This window comes from Lactuca sativa, chromosome 3, assembly GCF_002870075.4.
Source record: "Lactuca sativa cultivar Salinas chromosome 3, Lsat_Salinas_v11, whole genome shotgun sequence".
Taxonomy (NCBI): Eukaryota; Viridiplantae; Streptophyta; class Magnoliopsida; order Asterales; family Asteraceae; genus Lactuca; species Lactuca sativa.
This window is the reverse complement of record NC_056625.2, coordinates 64,885,477-64,907,586: the sequence shown is the minus strand read 5'-3', so window position 1 is coordinate 64,907,586 and position 22,110 is coordinate 64,885,477. Positions and strand designations below refer to the sequence as shown.

General features: G+C 36.1%; 1 pseudogene; it reads left to right on the top strand.

Annotated features, from left to right (window-relative positions):
- Window positions 1–6,942: 6,942 nt before the first annotated feature.
- LOC128132774 (uncharacterized mitochondrial protein AtMg00810-like) lies at window positions 6,943–10,236 on the top strand (annotated as a pseudogene).
- Window positions 10,237–22,110: the final 11,874 nt, after the last annotated feature.

The window sequence follows — 22,110 nt, the reverse complement described above, 5'->3', positions numbered from 1 at the left end:
AGGCTTGTGCTATGCATTAGGTTGATTAGAATTAGACTTAGTTTGCTTTGAATTGATTAGATTGCATTGAATTATGCCAAATTACAAGTTTGGAATATTTGCCCGGTTTATATTTTTGTTATTTGGTTTGATTGGATTGGTGTGAGGTGAGTGTGAGGGATAATTTTTGCCAAGTTTTTGTGTTTGTTAGGTTCTATTAAAAGGTACAATGGCAAGGGACAAAACCATTCACGTATCTCATGGTTCTTCCCGTGAAGCTCAATCCTCGGGGCCACCCAAAAAAGTGTCAACCGACCATGTTGATCGTGATGGAAACCTTACCCTCATGAGTGCACAAATAAAACAATTCAAGTCAAATCTCCAAAAACGTGCGATCCGAGCTACAAAATTTTACCACTAAGAGTCGATGATCAACCTTGGCCTTGACGATTGCTTGCAACAACTGTTCTTCGACATCGGTTGGCACGAGTTCCAAGCTCTTTCTGCACGCACATACAAGCAACCCACACTTGAGTTCCTCTCTACTTATGTGCGGGATGACAAGGAGGAGGTGCTCACATTTAGACTCTAGGGTCGGCAGCACTGACTCATATACGACACCATCAACACCATCATGGGCACATACGATAGCCACAACACCGACATCTATAACTATCAATGGACTCATTTCAAGAGCTTGCCCAAAGTAGAGTTTTGGACTCAAATCACAAGTCTTCCAAACTTCAATCTAATTCGACAAACAGATCCTTACATCATCCATCTTTGTTGGAGAATCGCCCACCGAATCCTTTTAACCTCCATCTTTGATCGTCACGAGCCGGGACAAATCAACACAATCGAGCTCTATTTCCTATGCATGAGCAATCGGCATTGGTCTTGTCCCGGTTTCACCACCTTTTTCTTGGATAAATGTGACAGCATCCGCACGAAGACCACTGGCGATATTTGCATCGGAGGTTTCATTACCCTAATTGGTTTGGGTGTGGCCTTTAATTTCCCGAGTTTGAATATGTGCCAGTGGATGACCCACCTCTCTGCCTCCTTGACTGCATAGCTCTCACCCGGATGGAATTACTGATACCTCATCCTACCCGTCATAACCATTTTTCTTGGCTCAATCATGTCAAGGAACCGGTTTACATCTTGCCTAATCCTAGCATCTCCACTTTTTCCACCAGCGACCCTGAAACTTGGTTCTTACCTGAATAGTTACACGATGATGATGCAGGAGATGATGATGAAATGCAAGTCGACAATTCCAATGTTGGTAGTCCATTTAAGGCCGAAGACCATTATGACCTCCCGATCTGACAATTGCCACCACCTTATTATGATCGGCCCTCGGGATCACACTTTCAGCCACAACATGAGTACCACTCCTATCAGCAACACAATGATCTTGATCCCTGTGACAACCAGGAATTTCCATTCTGTACAACATACCAAGTCAATAGAAAGTCAAACTCATTCCTGCTATCATTCAGCACAATTTAGAGTCCGTTTGAGAGTTCTGAGCCTTGAACACTTAAGGAAGAAGTGTCGAGGTTTATCTGCTGAATTTATAGCACAAAGACCGAGCCTTAAGCACATTAACCATGAATTCACGACCACCACATGGGAGTTTACGGCCGTAAAATCCATGTGGGCTGTAAACACACCTTATATGGTGAAGATGAAGGTCATTTGTTCATTTCTTTCATTTCCTTGGCCCAAATCCTCTCAAGTACCATCCCGATCTTCGTCCCCGATCTTCAAAACTCGTAAGCTTATTGTCTTAACTAGTTGATATCTTATATGATCTAGTAATCTTACATGATTTCATCCGTGAAATCATTCCATTTTGTAGGTTTTCAAGATCCACCAAGAACACCAAGAACACACACTCGTGTTCTTGGCCAATATCGACCATTTGAGCTCGTAGATTGTAAGTACTCTTGATCCAACTCATTGTACACTAAGTTTAGCATACTTAGAGCTTAGAAAACATAAGGAATCATGGGATTCAAAGAGTTTACGGCCAAGGCATGTTCTTGGGCCGTAAACCCTTTTAAGGGTGCAAATGAGACAACACCTTAGTAAGCCTTGGTTAGTGACATAGAACCTTACCCCATCGACCTAAGGACCAAGATTCACGAAATGTTACTCCTTACCATGAGTTTATGGCCGTAAACTCATGGGGGAGTGGTCCCAGGGCCGTGAACACAAAGCAAAGCCATTTTAGGACCTTAAACCCACCCAAACTCTTGTTTAAAGCTTTGGAGCACTTAACCAATTAAGCCCTTAGAGTTTTAAGCCCCTTTTGGTGACTAATGGAGAGTTTACGGTCAGGAGTAAACTCCCCTGGGCCGTAAACTCCAATAAACATGGTCATTGGACCATAAACTCCCGTATGAGGCTTTACACTCTTTGTTGCAACCCAATAGCCTCCTAGCACTTGACCAAAGGGTTTTCCTCGAAATAGGATGTTTATACATGTTTAATTAGTGTTAAAACCACTAATTGTTTATATACATATGTCTTCATATGTAATTAGGATCATAGTGTGTATCTAAGTCTTCACTTGACACCAAGCACTTGTCCGACACTTCCTTCCGATCCGCTCATTGCAGGTGAGTTCATACCCCTTGAATTAACCTTTTAAATGTTTCTCAATGTTTTTAAATGCTTTATGGGGGAATACAAGTTGAATCATGCTAGTTATTATATCAATCACATGTGATTAATAACTAACATACAAATGAATTTACTATACGTTAGCTGTTTTACCAAACAGATTTCTTCAAAGGACTTTCTTAAGCGTTTTTATATGTTTAAAACTCTTTATCAAACTGCTTTATACATTGTATGTTTCCTTTCAAACTATATTACAAATGTATTTCAAACAAAGGTTTTCTTTATACTTCAACTGTTTATTCATACAAATACTTTCAAACCGATTTATAAATTGACATCAAGTTGATCTTTTCTTAGATATTAATCTTTTTCAAAGGTTTTACAAAACTTCTTTTATGCTTTTATATTATCAAATGCATGCCCACATATGTATAGTTATATAATAAATGTTTAAAGGACTTAGGAAGGCTAACCCGCTTTATTTCCTTTTCCACGTTGGGATGTGGCATGGTAAGGTATCGGGTATCCGTCCGAATGTCGTCTAAATATTCGTTATATATCATGTATACATATGTAGACATAAAAGTGCCTTCAGTCAGTTCAGTACCTTTGGCTAGCAAAGGTATACTTTCGTTGATACTTGTACATTTCTAGTAACTATTATAGGTATAGTTAGGAGATACTAATTGCTATTCCTATTACAAGGAATTACACCAGAGTTGGTTCATTCATGAGTCAATACGAATACATGTTGCTTGTAGAGATACACTTACTTGGATACACTTACTTGGATACACTTACTTGGATACACTTGCCAGGATACTTTTACATAGATACCTCATTAAAAGCATGCCTATATAGGTATAGTTATATAAATAATGTTTAAAGGACTTAGGAAGGCTAACCCGCTTTATTTCCTTTTCCCCGTTGGGATGTGGTCTGGTAGGGTATCGAGTATCCGTCTGAAGGTCGTTTAAATATCAGTTATATATCATGTGTACATATATAGACATAATAGTTCTAATCAGTCAGTTCAGTACCTTTGGATAGCAAAGGTATATGTTCATTGATACGCTTACATGAGTACGTTTACATAAGATACGCTTACATGGGTGCATTTACATATACGATAATAGGATAGACATAACTAGGTGCTATAGCATGGAACGATTTCAGGATCTAACTATACCAATGAATCACAACGCATTGTGATAGTTATATTGGGTATACATGATGATGGTAATGTGGATGTTCGCGGCTTGCAAACATGCAGGGGTCGTGTGTGGGTCCCAAAATCTCTTTGACAAGGGAGCGTCTAGCCTGGGATCCAGCCATCACATTATGCCTTATCCCTCAAATAAGGCAAAATAGTACAGAAGTAGTCACTTATTACAAATACTACAGTACTTACGAAAAAACAATAGATTTAAGGTAGTTAGTACGACTGTAGTTATTTGATACTACACCATAGTACTATTTCATTTTTTACATTTACATTCACTTCGTGAACATTCACACGATGCACGGTAATGTAGAAACTATATTTTTGGTTAATGATAGTCAGATTTGGGAAAACACACACTCTTACAAGAGACACACACAGATACTAGATGCCTTGGTAGAAGGCTACTTTCAGTAGGAAGCATAGGGCTTTCTAGGATGTTCAAAATGTTTTCATACTTACATTTCATATACTTACAAATACTTACATTTCATATACTTACAAATACTTACATTTCATACGTACAAATACATTCTTACAAATTAAGACACTAAAATACTTATGATCTCACCAGCTTTTTGGCTGATACTCGCTTTCAAAATAACTTGTATTCTCAGGTCACAAATAGACAGGTACGACGACCAGGTTTGTGAAGACAAAGCAGTCCAGACTCGTCTTATTCTGATTATTCATTTTATTGTTGTATATTATGAAAGAACACACTTGTAACTAAAATTTATACTATTAATGTAATGGATGGTGTTGTTGCTTGTTTACTACTTTACATTGTTGTGATACATTACATGACGTCCTCCGCCCCAGAACGTTTATGCCGTTCTCGGTTTTGGGGTGTGACAATCCCGAGCACGAATTCCCTCTTGATATCTACAGTCAGCTTGCTTCATTGCGCCTCCAGGGCAACTGGAATACGACAACCATCCGCCGCATCGAGGAGCAGCAAGCTCGCGTCAATAACTACATGGAGGATCTTTGGTATCATTTTCGGCCCGAAGGCGGTTACCCCCCTCGTGGGCCTCCTCCACCTTGATCACGGTATGATCCTTCCTTACTCTCATCCTAAGCATTGAGGACAATGCTTAATTTTAAGCTTGGGGTGAGGTATTCTTATATTTTATTTTTTTTATTGCATTTAGGTTGTATATAGTTGCATTTAGAGTAAGTAATTTAGGTTATTCATAAAAATTGCATAAAAAATAAAAAATATTGCATATTTTATTTCTTTTTGTAACATGCTGTTTCGGATTGTCCGTGATTAAGGTCTGTGAGCCACGGGTCGGGCATGAGGAGGTCTCGGGTTGCAGCGAGTTGCCAAAGCATAGGGCATCTCATCACATTTCCATAGATATGAGGATCTTTGGAATCTGAGTTATATCAAAGAAGCTATGATAGTTTGGAAGTTATGGCAAGTTTGGTCCTAAGTGAGAAATAGGTGGCATCAGGTACGCTGGGCGTAAGTATGGTTACGCTTAGCGTACCTATGAGCGTGGAATGGATGCGAGGACTAGCTAATACGTTGGGCGTACTAGGCACAGAGGGAAAACCCTAATTCAATTAGTGTCCTTATTTAAAGAATGAGATGGTCTCATTTCTGGCCACCTTCCTCAGTCAATAAACCCTCTCAAACCCTAATATCCGTTCTTGAGCTCGTGGGTGGCCATGTTGAGATTATATGTGTTATTGTGGGCTCTTTGGAGTTAATAAGGAGCATGGAAGATAATGGAGTAGAAGTCCATGCTTTGGATCTAACCTTTCTTGGGGCTAGAGCATCATTCGAAGGTATAAATCTCAAAGCTTTCCCATTTTTTTTATCTATGCTTAGTATGGTCCATTTTTAGGGTTTTATGTCCCAAGATTGGAACTTTGTGAGTTGGTGAACTCCAGAGCTTAATAACCTGTCCTTTTATGTGTTTCTAGTGATAAGGAACCATAAAAATAAGGTCTTGATCGTGAGAATCAACCCATGCATGATTTATGTGCATTTTGAGTTAAGAAAGTAAGAGTTTCATGTGTTGTGACCTTATCATCCATGCAAGGGCCTAAAGTCGTTAACTTTATGGAGTAAGAGATGTTAGGAAGTCCAGATCCAAGAGATGAGTTAAGGTCTTAACGGGTTAAGACCCAGAAATTAGATTAAGCAAAACTGAGAGTACGCGCGACGTAATTCCAGTACGCCCCGCATACTGGGTTGAGGTCCCTGATCAGTTTCATACGTGCCTGAGTACACTGAGCGTACCAAGGAGGTACGCCCCGCGTAATCTCTCTGTATGCTTTTGGGTCGTACTTTATTGTTGGGCCTTAAGTGTTGGGCCTGAATCTTTGGGCCTGTGTATTTGAGACTATGAACAGAGAAATAATATAATTATGCCTTGGGCCCTTGAGTTGGGCTTGTCATGTAGGTTGAGGTTTGGGCCTCGGGGAAGCCCATTTATTATTCGGCCTTGGTGGGCCCAATGGGTTTAGGGCATTGATGGGCTGGTAGGTGGTCTATCTTTAGACCTAATAAGTAAGAGGTTGGACTTAGTTCCTAATTGAGATAATTGTGGGTTTGGCACAGAGATAGAGGTCGGTGCGAAGCAGCAGTGTCTATAGGAGTTGTTCATCATCTGAGGTGAGTCTTCTCATATACATTACCTAGAGTGGAATCTATTTGCAGACCGGAGGGTCTTATGTGTATGTGTATGCTTGAGATTTTGTATTGTGAGATATATGCTATGTGTTGTATAGACCGGACCAAAGGGTCCAACGATATAGACTGGACCGGAGGGTCCAATTCTTATGGTGGTCATGGTAATTCACGTGGCAGATACAACAATCGAGGTGGTTGCTCTTCAGGTCGAGGCTATAACAATCGAGGACGGGGCTGCGGACGTGGTCGTGGGTACCATAACAACGTCTGCTATATCACCTTTCCTCCTTGGTATCAAACATCTCAGTGGAATCCGCCACCTTCACCCTTTCCCACTGCTACTCCGCAACAACCTGATTTACTTGGACCAAGACCCACTTATCGATAACAACCAAGCTCCCCATTCCCCACCCAACAAGCCAACTATACTGTCGATTCAGCCCCTATGCACGGACCCCCTATGACACCCACCGAGTTTGAATCTGCCTTCTACACCATGCAACTCCAACAACCACGTGACAACACATGGTACATGGATACGGGCTCCACTTCTCATCTCACCAACGACACAGGTAAATTCTCCAACTTTGTTCGTTTACGTAAACCATTGTTTATTCTTGTTGGTAATGGTCGTCAAATTCCAATTTTTGGTCTTGGCAATATTCACATACCCAACTCTCACCCTTCCCTTAAACTAAACAACATATACCATGTCCCTCAAATCATTAAGAACCTTGTGTCAATTCGTAAATTCACCATAGACAATTGGGTTTTTGTCACCTTTGACCCGTTTGGTTTTTCTATGAAGGAACTCAATACGGGGAAGTATATAGTGAGATGTAACAGTTTTGGAGAGCTCTATCCCTTCACACAATCAGCACCTGTCAAGCATCAGCCCATGGTCTTTCATACTGTGTTACCTACTATGTGGCACAATCGTCTTGGTCACCCAAATAATCAAGTCCTTCAGATTTTATCTAGTCGTTTTTCTATTCCTAGTTTTAAGAACAATTTATTTTGTGATGCTTGTAGTTTGGGAAAACATTGTTGATTGTCTTTTAATCTATCAAATTCGGTTCCTTTTTCTCCTTTTGATATTATACATGTGGATCTTTGGACTTCACGGTCAAAAGCAAACTTGGTCATAATTATTATTTAGTTCTACTTGATGACTATTCCCACTTTGTCTGGACATTTCCTTTAAAAACCAAGTCTCAAGTCTACTTCATCTTCTCTCAATTCTATACCTGCATACACACTCAATTTAACCAGAAAATAAAAACATTCCAATGTGATAATGGACGCAAATTTGATAATCAAGCCTTTCATTCCCATTGTGCGAATCACGGTATGCACATCCAGTTTTCTTTCCCATTACACATCTTCACAAAACGGAAAAGCTGAAAGAATAATTCGCACCATCAACAACATGCTCCGCACTCACCTTCTTCGAGCATCCTTACCCCCATGTTTTTGGCGTTATACTCTTGCCACTTCAACATACCTCCTCAACATTTTACCCTCTAAAACCATCAAAAACTACACTCCCACTGACATCCTATATTCTCGACAGCCTACTTATGATCACCTAAGGGTCTTCGGATGCCTTTGCTATCTTAATCTCTCCTCTAAAGCCAAGCACAAACTGAGCCCATGCTCCATACCTTGCGTTTTCCTTTGATACCCAGAACACCATCGCGGCTACATTTGTCTTCCCCTAAACTCATCAGAACCTATAATCTCAAGACATGTCACCTTTCAAGAGAATATTTTCCCTTTTCAAAATCTTTCCAAATACAAGACTGAACATTATGATGTATTCGATGACACTACCACCTCCCCGTATCTTACTTATTATCAACAACAAACAGCCTCTACACCCACTGCCACTCGCATGCCTACTCAAACAGCCACCGGGCCACATAACCCATCTACGTCCTCTACCACAGCCCACATCCCTTCACCACATTCCTCACCTTCTACTCCTACACAAAATAAAATCCCCATACAAACCATACAACACCAACCGATACCCACTCCTACACCATCTCCACCTCAACCTATACTTAATCCTCCATCCCCACCACCACTTCCGCTAAACCAACCGAATCACCCCATGCAAACACAATCTAGGAGTGGTATTGTCAAACAAAAAATACAATTTAATCTACTTACTAAACCATTATCTCCCTTACCTAAGAATATTGCTAATGCTATGAATGATCAAAATTGGAAAGATGCTATGCTAACAGAATTTCATGCTTTACTTAAACAACAAACTTGGGAATTAGTACCCCGCCCACATAATGCTAATATTATTAGGTGTCATTGGCTTTTCCGCCATAAATTCAGATCAGATGGTTCATTGGAAAGATACAAGGCAAGACTTGTTGTTAATGGCAAGTCTCAATAAATTGGGGTTGATTGTGATGAAACATTCAGCCCGATTGTTAAACCGGCTACTATACGAAAAATTTTGAGCATTGCTATCATTCGTAAGTGGGAGATTCAGCAACTTGATGTCAAAAACTCGTTCCTTCAAGGTGACCTACAAGAAACAGTGTTTATGCACCAACCTCCGGGTTTTAGTGATCCATCCTACCCTAGGTACGTTTGTAAATTACGCAAGTCTTTATACGGGCTCAAACAAGCACCGCGTGCTTGGTAGCAACGCTTTGCTTCACACCTTCTTCGTATGGGTTTTTAATGTAGAAAAAGTGATACTTCTCTCTTTACTTTCTCACGGGGCACAGATATCGCATACTTACTTCTTTACATCGATGATATTGTTCTCACCTCCTCGACAAGCAAACTTCAATTGGAAATTATTGTTGCTCTTAAAAATGAGTTTGACATGACTGATCTTGGTCCTCTTACATACTTTCTTGGCATCAAAGTCAAACGCACTTCTGACTACATGTTCTTAAGTCAGCAGTCTTATACCGATACCATCATTAAATGTGCCAACATGGAGAACTGCAAACCTGCTGCAACGCCCGTGGATACACATTCTAAATTAAGTGCTAATATCGGGGATCCTATTGTTGACCCTTCACTTTATCAAAGCCTAGCTGGTGCACTTCAATACCTCACATTCACATGTCCCGACATATCGTATGCGGTGCAACATATATGTCTATTTATGCATGGTCCACGGGTGCCCCATTTTAATGCTCTCAAACGTATCATCCGTTATCTACAAGGTACTAAGACACTTGGACTTCATCTTTATCCATCTACCTCGGATCAACTTGTCTCCTACACTGATGTTGATTGGGCTGGTTGCCCTGACACACGAAGATCCACTTCTGGATATTGCGTTTTCCTTGGCAGTAACCTCATCTCCTAGTCTGCTAAACGCCAACCCACTCTTTCTAGATCTAGTGTTGAGGCATAATATAGAGGGGTTGCTAATGTGGTGGCTGAAACTTGCTGGCTGAGAAATCTTGTTCTAGAACTCCATGTTCCTCTCAAACGAGCCACCCTAGTCTACTGTGATAACGTGTCTTTTGTTTATCTTGCCAACAACCCTGTACAACATCAACGCACTAAACATGTTGAAATGGATATTCACTTTGTACGAGAAAAGGTAGCCCTTGGCCACATTCGCGTCTTGCATATTCCCTCTGCCTACCAATATGCTAACATCTTCACCAAAGGACTACCAAGACAGCTCTTCCTTGACTTTCATTCCAGTCTAAGCGTCCTTGAACCTCCCCATCAGACTAAGGGGGACTCTAAGCGAATATATTAGTCTATATTTATTTATGTAAATTATATTGTGATGTATATCAAATCCTATATTGTAGGGATATTCTTGTACTATTTATACCCTTATGACTAATGAGAAGAGCATCGGTTAATACCAATTATCAGATGGTATGTAGAGTATGGTAGGTTTTGTATATTTCTTAGAAATATTAATGGTTGATAATAGATTGGACATTGGATATTAGTGTTCTTACTGTATTGTATATGTAGTTGTATAGTAATACTATAATTTTATTTTGGTGTTGTGTTTTTTAGTCATTTTTGCTTGCTATGTTGTTTGAGTAGGATGAAGTATACGTAAAACCCATGTTATTTTTGTGATGAAGTATAGTTAATGTAATTAAAATAAGTTTGTAATGAATTCATTATTAAGGAAAATAATCTACATAGATTATATACTTTAACATTCCCGGTTAATGTAATTAAAAATAAGTTTGTAATGAATTCGTTGTTAATTATTCATTATATACTATGTTTTCAAGAAGTTATACACAACTTGATTAGCACAACTGGCTTAACCGTGCCCTTTTCTAGCATAAGCGTAAGTTTGAGTCCGCTTACCAACAATATCTACTTTATAATTCATTTTTACATTTTTTACCCATTAGTTTATGACACATATTACCAATTCAAAAACATTTCATTCAAACCATATGTTACAAATTTCATTGATCATAATAATAATTCATCCATAGTATAAGAAGATTAATTAAGCATACAACATCCCAACAAATGTCGTCACAAATTAGCTACGCGTTTTGTTCCATAGCAAAACAAGCAAACAAAATCATATTCCATAGCAAAATTCCATAGCAAATACCTATGAATGGTACTTCCGTAGCAATTCAACTATGGAATTGGCTTCCGTCACAAACTTCGTTGCATAGTAACCACAATAATGAATTCCATAGCAGCAGTACAACGGAAAGTGATTTGGTAACAAATATCGTTGAAAAATTGCTACGAAATTTTGTTTCATAGAACTATCGGTAGCATAATACCAACGGATATGGAGTCGGTAGCATTTTCCCTAGCAAGTCCCATTCTCGCTAACAGAAATAAAATCCGTAGACAACGTGGTAGCAACATTTCTATGGAACAACATTCCATAGCACGATCCATTGTAGATTAACAACGAAAATACGTTCCATAGCAACCTTCCCTAGCAAAATCGCGTTTTTCTTGTAGTGCACGTAGGCCTTCAAAATTAGAATGCAAGGCCATCAAGAACTGGACCAAGCGTTGTTCTTCCCCCTAGCAATGTAAGGCTCAAAATCTTTTAACTCTTTAGATTCAGTAAGATCCAACTGATCCAACAGATCAGACATAGCAGCATAGAAATCTTGAATGCTCTGGTCATTTTGTTGAAGAGAACGAATATCATATTCTAAATGGTATTGTTTAGCAAAGTTGGACTGAGTATACAGTCTCTCTAAGTGATTCCAAACTTCCTTTGTTGTGTCATATTTAGCCAACTTCATACCAATAGACTGACTAACAGAGTTATTAATCCAAGTTATGACCTTGGAGTTATCAGTCTCCCAAGCATCAAGCAACAAATCAAAATTCTCAGTTTGAGGCACTGAGGGGCTGTTTTGATTGGTGTAATGCTGAGGAATGTAATTGAATTATGTTGTAATTGAATTATGAAGGAATTGAATTCTGTTGCGTGTTTGGCTGCCAAATTTTGAGTTGTAATTGAAATCCATTCCCATGTCTATTTCTATTTGGATTGATGATTTGTTGAAGGAATTGGAATGAAATTTTGTCAAATGACAATAATACCCTTTATTTGTTTTTTTAATTGATTTATAATTCACAAAAAAATACTTCTAAATAAACCAACAATCAAATTTAATACCGATTATTAACATATATTACCTAACAATCAAATATAACTTCCATTCTAGAGCATTTTTCGTACATCTTCCAAAATGATAAACCAAAATAAATACATGTTAGATAAGTTTGGAACATAGATGATATCCATGATATCACAACTTACAAAAAATGAGCAAAGTGTCTCAAAATGATACACCGAAATACTATGTGGTACATATCATTCTTCTAACATGAGCTTCATAAAAGTTTCACGTTGTTCACCTTCCAAGTTCCAAAAGGTCAGCACTGCTTCTGGCTCGCGCATTATCTTTTAACTTGCTTTAAACTTATCCCTTTGATCCATTGATGGAATCTTCAAAATTTTAGAAGTCACCATAAAAGTTTTCTTTTGTAACTCCAATTCAGCATTTAAAGATTGAGACATGGTGTTCGATGCTTCCGAAGATCTTTGCCAAGTAACACGGCAACTTTAGATATTCCCTTAATGAAAGGATCAAATTTACGTTTCCTTTTCTTAGTACTAGCACTTGAAGTTTCCTCACCTTACCTATTTGTTGTGGGTAAAATTTCCTCACTTTGTTCATTGAAATCATCTTCCATTTGCAATAATTCTTCTTCCACATTTTCATTATGTGACATATCCTCACAATCTTCGACTCTATTCCCTTGAGCCCTATATTTTCCAAAAATGATGCACAAGTCATCATAATGAGGAAGTGATTTATTTCTCCATTTTCAGCTCCTTTATGCACCTATCACATGCAACAACAAATTATTATTTTGAACAAGAATAAAAATAGATCAAAGATATATATTAAATATACCTTTACATAAGAATCCCAAACCTCAGGTGATTCAACTGTTCCACATCGATTAACACTATCATAAGCAAACCCACTTGTGTTATTACCGGTGATCATGTCATAAACAACCTGCCACTCTTTCTTCATAGTTCTGATTCATGACTCAATATGAGGTTTCGCCAAAATACCCGCATTTGGGAGTGATTCTTTCAATGCTTGTTCCAAATGTTGTAAATAACTAGATTTAAAATCATTATTGGCTTTAAACCCACCCGTATTTACCATATTTAACATCGCCTACACAAGCTTAGCATCTTCATGTGTTGTCCACATCCTATAATTTCGACTTTTTTCAGCCATACCTACAAATAAACTACAATTATAATATACAAAAAAACCAAAAAAAGACACCAACTTACTAAAACAAGTATCATGAGACTTTTGTCCCATACACAAAAAAAAAACCATCATCACAGTAAACTAAATACAATACAAATAACAGATTGATAAGGTTCAAATAAACTACAATATAATAGTAATAACGTACAAATAAACTACAAATAAAATACAAATAACAGAGTAATATGGTGCAAATAAACTACAAATAACATCAATTTGTTGTATTCCAAGAATCAAACATTGTTTGTGCTAAAATATCTCTAAACGTATTCCATTCGTCTGAAGTCCCGATGGTTGTGACATTATCATCATTTCCACCCCCATTGTCGTCGGTTCCCTCATGTGGGGAAGCATTGTCTTCAAAAGGATCAATTGCCATTTCTTGCCTTACATAATTATGAAGAAGACAACATGCCATTATGATTATATTCTTCATTACAACCGGATAATACGAGTTATCTCTTAAAACTCCCCATCTTGCCTTTAAAATACCGAAACATCTTTCTATAACATTTTGTGCAGAAGAATGCCTCATATTATATAATTCTTTTAGAGTGGTTGGTTGATGTCTATCACCAATCATTCAAGTGATACCTTTGACCTCTATAAAGGGGCAAGAAAACCTTCTCCGTTTGTATATCCAACATCTACTAAGTAATAGCCTAAACATAAATTATAGTTAATATAACAGCGATGTGTAATAGATAGTTAATTTATTATTGATAAGTACCTGGTCTTCGAATTTTTAATCCATTTGGTCTTAGCAAGGCATTTCTAAGCACTCTACTATCCGCAGCTGATCCTTCCCATCTTGGTAATACATAGATAAATTGCATATTTTGTGAACAAACCCCCAACATATTTGTAGCTATATCATTTTTTTCTTGTTCTATACCTAGGTTTATCTTCAAGTGGCACTAAACACTTTATATGTGTTCCATGTAAAGCCCCTAGACAGTTCTTAAACCACTTCCATCTTTGATCCGCGGAGTCTTCAGTAATAGGTTCAGGTCTCTTAAGCAAATAAGGATGCAATCTTATCACCGCATGACATGCTCGAGTGACAAGTCTACTAATTGTTTCTCCCGAACGATGAAAACGACAAGTAAGGACTCAATGCTTAACATTATGGGCAATTATGTGAAGGAATATGGCAACTTGTTCATCAACATTCATATATCTAGTTGCTTTTAACCAACCTAATGTTTCTAGCATGCAACACAATCTTATAAAACATCTCCTATTCATCATAAGTTGTGATAAACACATGGTGTCGCTCTCATAAGCATACCTATGCAATATGGTGTATTGATCGGTATGTGATGCTATCCTTCGGATACGTAGTCTACTGCATTTGTATTTGGCTATCAAATTGCATAAGGTAGTAAAAACCATACAACTGATACCATAACTTGGTTCTAATATGCCACAACTTTCCTTCTCCCTAACCTACGTCCACATGTTAAACTAAGTCGAGACATAACCTAACCTGTAAAAAATTCAAGTAAAAACATAAAAAACAGGTTCATTAAGAAGAATTCAAAAGCCATCTCGTAAACTGAGGATAAACAACAAAAACTAAATAATAATGCAAGTGAGGAAAGGTCGATAATTTCCTATGGACTTTTTCCAAGAGTTAGCGTCGTCGACTTTTTTCCAAGAGGCGTCAATTTTCCCGCCAACATAGAAGATGACAAAGAAATAGAAAGCATGAAGAAGAAATCAAATTGGAAAATTGTGATAGAGGCTGGAACGATTTGAAGGAACCGATTGGAAGAAACTAATTAGCAAATCAAATTAAACGAAGATGACAAAGAAATTAATAGAAAGCATGGTGAAGAAATCAGATTAACATACATGTATGATGAATGAAAATGACGAAGATGGCAAGGATCAGTTCGGTCGCTGGATTGGAGGTCCTCCTACATGAAAGGAATGAAAGAAAGCGAGCAATAAACTGGAATTAGGGTTGCGTTCTTTTTTGTTGAAAGGAAAGGGGTATTTTTGTCTCAATAAAATATGGAACATGCGTTGTATTTGAAATCTTCTCTCATAGCCAAGGAATCTTATTACACTTGAGAAGTGCATGCTTTTTTCATTTAGTAATTCAATTCCTTATAAAAACCTAGCCAAACACACTTTGTAATTGGAATTCAATTCCAATTACAAAGGAATTTAGCCAAATACATCACAACAAACACGCCCTGAGGGTTTGGCTTTAGTCCCAGTGACATAGCCCCACATGTTCTTCCCACGAAGGAAGTTCTTCATAACGTAACTCCAATACGTATAATTCTTTCCATCAAGATGAGTACTGATTGACTGAAGGGAATCATCCTTTCCAGTCATGTTGACAATGAATAAATAACCACAATGACAGTATAACAATCTGAGAGTAAAAGGAGTAACAAACCAGCGAAAGCAATCAATCGGACAACGAATCAACACATCAACAACGATTACCAGCAACAGCAAACGAATACCATCTGCTACAGTAACCCTAGACAAAAACTTCTAACAACAACAACGAAACAACAACAACAAGGAAGTTCGATCCGCGCCACAAATGACTGCTACAAAGGCTTCGAACAATGTATCGAACCTCTGGTATTATATCATGATAACATTGTCATATGATTATGATAAAGAGAAATTACAAGGGTTCTCAATGAAAAACATAAAGACTACAAAGAATAAAGCGGATGTAATACTAGCTAGACAAAAACCCTAATGAGCTAAAGACTAAAGGGTTCATAAACAAGTGGACTAATAATATATAGGCTAACAAGACACTACTAACAATTTTGTATCTTTATGTTACAACATTATTTTTAATATTTTTCATATTAAGTCATTATACTTTGAAAGTTGGCCGAGTTTCATTATTGTATTTTTTTTTCTTATTATGACATTATATTTCGAAAAATCTACAAATTATGGAAATTGTTTTGGTTCTGGATCATATTTTATAATAGGTATAATTTTAAATGTATAATCTTGTAATGAAAAAAAAAATACTACAATGCACAAATCAATAGAATTACGTTGCATTTAACATATACATTATTAACTATTTTATTTGGTTCTTAATGATACCACGTATCCACCTTTTATTGCACAATCCTATCTTCAAAAGCAAGAAATGGTTATGAATGTACCACAATTCAATCCATTTTTTGTGTTGTTTTGATTAAATGTGTAGTTTTTAATCACAAATTATTGCTATGTTGTCACATATGCTATGCATGACAATTTTAGCTTCTATGCCAAAACATGGGATACGACTTTTACATTTGCCAATGACTTATTTTGAAAGGTGCTAAATTTCGACCTTAAAAAAGGACTAACTGTTAATAAGGTATATACACGTTTAACCATTAAACTTAAATCTAATGTATTTTACTTTTTTGTGAATATAAAATGTATTTTATTTTTGCTTATAATAGCAATGCACTTACATTTCTTTAAAACCAATATCAACATATTTTCATATTTACTGGTAACAATTATATTCAGGTTGAAACTGTAATATGAAATATATTTTTACTCATAATAATAACATACTTATATTTATTTACAAAATAGCAACATACTTATCCTCTTTTTCCCTTTCCCGAGAAGATATCGACAAAATAAAGTGATTTATGAACAAACATAGTTGGAAATGTATTTAAATATTATAACAAGTTGGAAGATCGAAGGAAAAAATAAAGACAAATTGGTGATTTGAAAAAATAAACGACAAGAAATTGGTGATTCGAGTTATTCTTTGTCAATTATGAATATAAGTTATCGTTGTTGAGAATGTTTATTGATTTTATTTAGGGGAAATGACAAATATGCCCTACGAACTTTCTAGGGTTTACCCGTTGATTCTCTAAAGTTTTTGTCGGACTTTATGGGTCCCTAAACTAGGATATGACCTGCTCTGTTAGTCCCTATCAACTTGTAATAGCCGGTTTAGTGACCTTTTAGACCAAAAACACTCACATTGTGCCCCTATAAAGCCAAAAAAAATAAGATCAGGGACCAATTCGAACAAAAAAAATCTCATTTTCTTCTAAATCATCAATTCGATGAAAAATAGAGATTAAATCTCGTTTTCTCTATGAACCTCATCAAACCCACACATGCTTCTTCACATCGCATCCATCAAACCTGCAACTCAGAGGGAGAAGGAGAAGTAGCTTGTGCGATTTGAACAGAGAAGAAGGAAGGAGGGGGTCAATTCCTTGAAGAGCTGAAATCGAATCAAAGAAAATAGTGGAAGGGGGTTGTGATCGAGAAACAATTAGAATGGGAAGAGGGTTGTGATCTTCGGTGAGGGTGTGTGACGATCAAGGGTGAAGACGAAAAGAAGAGCAGCGATCGATTTCTTGAGAGGGTACGAATTGAGTTTTTTGGTCTAAAATGTCATCGAACTTATTTTTTGGCTTTATAGGGGCACAATGTGAGTTTTTTTGGTCTAAAATGTCACTGAACCGTCTATTATAGGTTGACAGGGACTAAAAAAGTAGGTTATATCCTAGTTTAGGGACCCATAAAACCCGACAAAAATTTTAGGAACTTAACGGGTAAACCCTATAAAGTTCGTAGGGAATTTTTGTTATTTTCCCTTTTATTTATTTATTATTATTATTTTTTTTTTTTTTTGTAGTTTTGTGGTTCCTTTTTCGATTGAAAAAGTCTAGTTGTTTGGTTGGTATTTATCTACATCCTTTTATATTACGGAATGATCACTTCGATTGAAATACTTAAAAGCTTTTACATGAGATTGGATTGGTGCATATAGAAAAATGGTGGCCAAACCGTACATCGTAAATCATAAACCCAAAATATAAATCCAAAAAATAATATTTGCTAAAAATGAATATAAATGTGTGCATCCCTTATAGATATATTTTAATTGGTAAATAATATTATTTTATTTATAGAACAATCACACTAAAATATCCGTAGACAAAACTTCAAATCATTTTTTTCTAAGCCGCTTTTAGGAGAAAACTTCATATACTGTTCTAAGGGGTTTTACTGGTGGGATGTCAAGTCCACCAAGCAAATTACACCATTTGTTTGCAAATAAAACGTAATATAATAGTAAAAAGGGATATCGATACTCGAGGAAATTGTTGTATTCAATCACCAATGCAATCTAAAAGAATTAGTGTAAATAAACTAACTAACTACAGTTAAACTAAAAAGGGTATTAGCTATTGTGAAGCCATATATACCTCTAATGAAGAAGAAAACTATAAATACCGATCTTGGTATAGTTGATGTGTGATCTTTGAGAAGTTTCAAATATATCATTTTTGGGTTTTGATTTTAAAAATAGTTATATACAAAATTCATAATTTGTCATTGCGTAAATGACCACCAGGTTCAAAATTTTGTATAATAAAAAAATTAGATGTGGATTTTCGAACTCCATATCTGCGTAGTGTTTTGTAAACATGTGGATTTTCGAGTAAAAAAAATATAACTTCGAAATCGACAAATCAAATACTTAAAAATATATGTTATATGGGTTTAAAAGACTAATACAAAATATTTGATTTTTTAATATGTACCGTCAAATTTTAAATAATTTTTTTTACATTTTTTTTAGTTTTTTTTCTTCTTTTTGATAATTTTATTTATCGCATCAATACTATCATATGATCTAGTTAATGATCATTGCTGATAAGTATTTTAAATAAAAACGATTTGGGTGTAAATATTCTAGGCTTCAATCTTAAAATAACTCATCTTACCGAAAAAAAAATAGTTATCACAACATCAATTCATAAAAATAGTATTTAATCAAACTAAATTGATGATATCATGGTAGCTTTCTCTTTTGTAATCAAGAAACACTCACACATGAAATTGCACATGTTTGTATATTTGTGCTCCTCAAGTTGTTCATAACGATAACTTGAACAAATAGATTATTTTAACTTGAAAGTTGTGCAATAAATATTATAGTTTTATTGTACATTTTAGCCGTGATCAAAGAAAAAGACGACAAGTCAATATCATTTTTAAAATAGGCCTAATAATTTTTTTATTAATTAAAGGCATGTTTGATTTTTATTAATTAAAGGCATGTTTGATAAAAATAGCAAGATTAGAAGTTAGTTTTTGTTTGTATATAGATGTCTTGATAAATTAGTTGTATATTTTATAATTTATATAAAACATTATAAAAACTAAAAGTTAAAGACCAGTGAAAAGATCATAAAAGATAAAATGAAACATAAAACAACATGAACAACAACAATAATTTCTCTAAATATCAAATTACCATAAAACATAAAATTTTCATTTTACCTTTTATAGTCTCAATACACAATCTCTTGCATTTCTTTTCTTAAACTCATTTATATTATCTTATAAAAGTGACTTAGACTTTTCTTGACCAATTTCATGAAGCTATATCTTCTTATCTCATGAAATTTCTCTAAATGACCAAATTACCTTTTTGGTAAGTTATCCACCTGAAGCCAAATCTCTTTAAATTTTGAGTTCTTATAATTATAACTCATGTGTTATATCATATCCATTCATAAGTGCTTAAAAGCGTGGTCCAAAAACTTAACATTTACATAAGTAGCTCTTCTAAATCATGCACTTTTTCAAAAGAACTATTAAGAAATAAATTCAACCTATATTAAGTCTACATGTTTAAGCACATACCTAAGGATGGCATAAACAAGTGTGCTTTAATTTCTAAAAGTAAGCTTTTGGCATTGAATTCAACTCATAACTAGCTATTAGAAGGGAATATGGTATCTCCACCTTAGAGATATCAAGTAGGCCTTAAACCTATCACTGCCTCTGGCTTATTTACCAAGTTCCTAGCCAAACTCTACGTCAATTGATGAACTAGATTTTGTTGAGATCGAAAAAATTCAACATAATTAATTCCAGGGGTTATAAGCTCATGTACCATACATTTTTAACGCCTAAATGTCATGACTTTCCATACACTTGACGATATGCCTTTGCCAAAGTGGCAACCCTATCACAATGTATAAAAATATGTGAAATTGATTTTTTCCACGATGAAATCTTATATATCAAATTCCTTAGCCATTATGCTTCCTTACCAATAGTTTCAAAGGATACAAATTTGGATTCCATAGTAGAATTTATGTCATAAGTTTGCATTTTAGAAGCCTTGGAAATTTCACCTCCTCCAAGCAGGAATACCCAACCACTTGTAGACGATTGGTCATCAAGATTGGTAATCCAACTAGCATTAACATATCCTAATATAATAGAAGGAAATCTCATATAATTTAAACCTTAGTCCATGGTTTTATTAAGACACTTATGCACCCGTATTATTGCTTGCCAGTGAAAAGTATTAGAATTGCTAATAAACCTACTTAGCTTTCCTACAACAAGTACAATATTATGCCTTGTGCTAGTCATGTCATATATTAAACAACCAATGGCCTTTTAATACTCAAGTTTTGAAACTACTTGATCAATATTAAACATAAGTTTAATACTTAGATTCATAAGCATACTTATAAGCAAACAATATGAATAATTGAATTTCTTAAGTACCTTCTCAATACCTCTTTCATACAAACTTCATTTTCAATTAAGTTAATTTAACAACCGCTCGACAGCCCCAAACTTTAAGATATCCTAGGTTTGGTTTATTTTTATACCAAAATTCATAGAGATTTATTTTGTTCCTTTTGTTTGGAACCCTATTCAATAAATAGAAAAATGATAACACAACTTCTCTCCATAATCCATCGCTTAATCTTGAATATAATAACATAGAATTCATAATTTCCTTGAGAATTCTATTTTTCCTATCTAATATATATCATTTTTTGAAGGGCATATAGAGTCGTTGTTACATCCTAAAAAACCACAACAAGTTTAAACTTTAAAAACAATCCATAGTCATCAAATGTTTAAAAATCATTGTTTCCAAATTGTTTATCCGTATCAGAGTATCCCAAAATTATAAGCCATAAACAGAGGATGTGTACGGTCACGCCTTCGCCTTCCCGCGATCATCAGAAGTACCTGAAACAACAACTAAAACTGTAAGCCAAAGCTTAGTGAGTTTCCCCCAAAATATCAACACAAATCAGATAACATATACAACAGGATGTCAGGTCCAATCAACCATCGGGTTGGAATACCCCAAGCCCAGTCAACCATCGGGTCCAGTCATCCTCGGGATGGAACACCCTCGGGTTGGAATGCGAATATACAACGGGTCCAATCATCCTCGGGATGGAATACCCTCGGGCACAGTCAACCATCAGGTTGGAATGCCCCCAGTCTGTTAGCTCACGCACAAAGCAGTAAAGTCTCAACCACAACTCTAAATATGTCGACATATACATAACAGATAAACATATAATCAACCAACAAACAAACAGGTAGATCTACAGATCACTATCGCATAGCAACACCCTAGAGCCTAGAAACTAGGATACAGATCTAACGGATCACTATAGCATAACAACATATGGTAAACCAGGATATCAATCCAATGGGTCGGCCTTGATGCCTTCGACCCGTAAGTACAGTGAGGAAGACTCACCTCACAGTCTGAACAATAATTGATAAGGTCTCGACTCCAAATCTCAGCTCTAACCATCACCTAGCCAACCAAATGACCAATTCTCAACCACAATCCAAAATACCCAAATTACCCTTAAGTCAAACTTGGTCAAAGTTAATAAGTCAACCGAGTCAACACAAAGTGCATACGCGGGGCGTACTTCAAATTTACGCAGGGCGTACTCGAGCATTGACCACCATCGGGGTGGTTGACCACGTACGCGCTGCATACT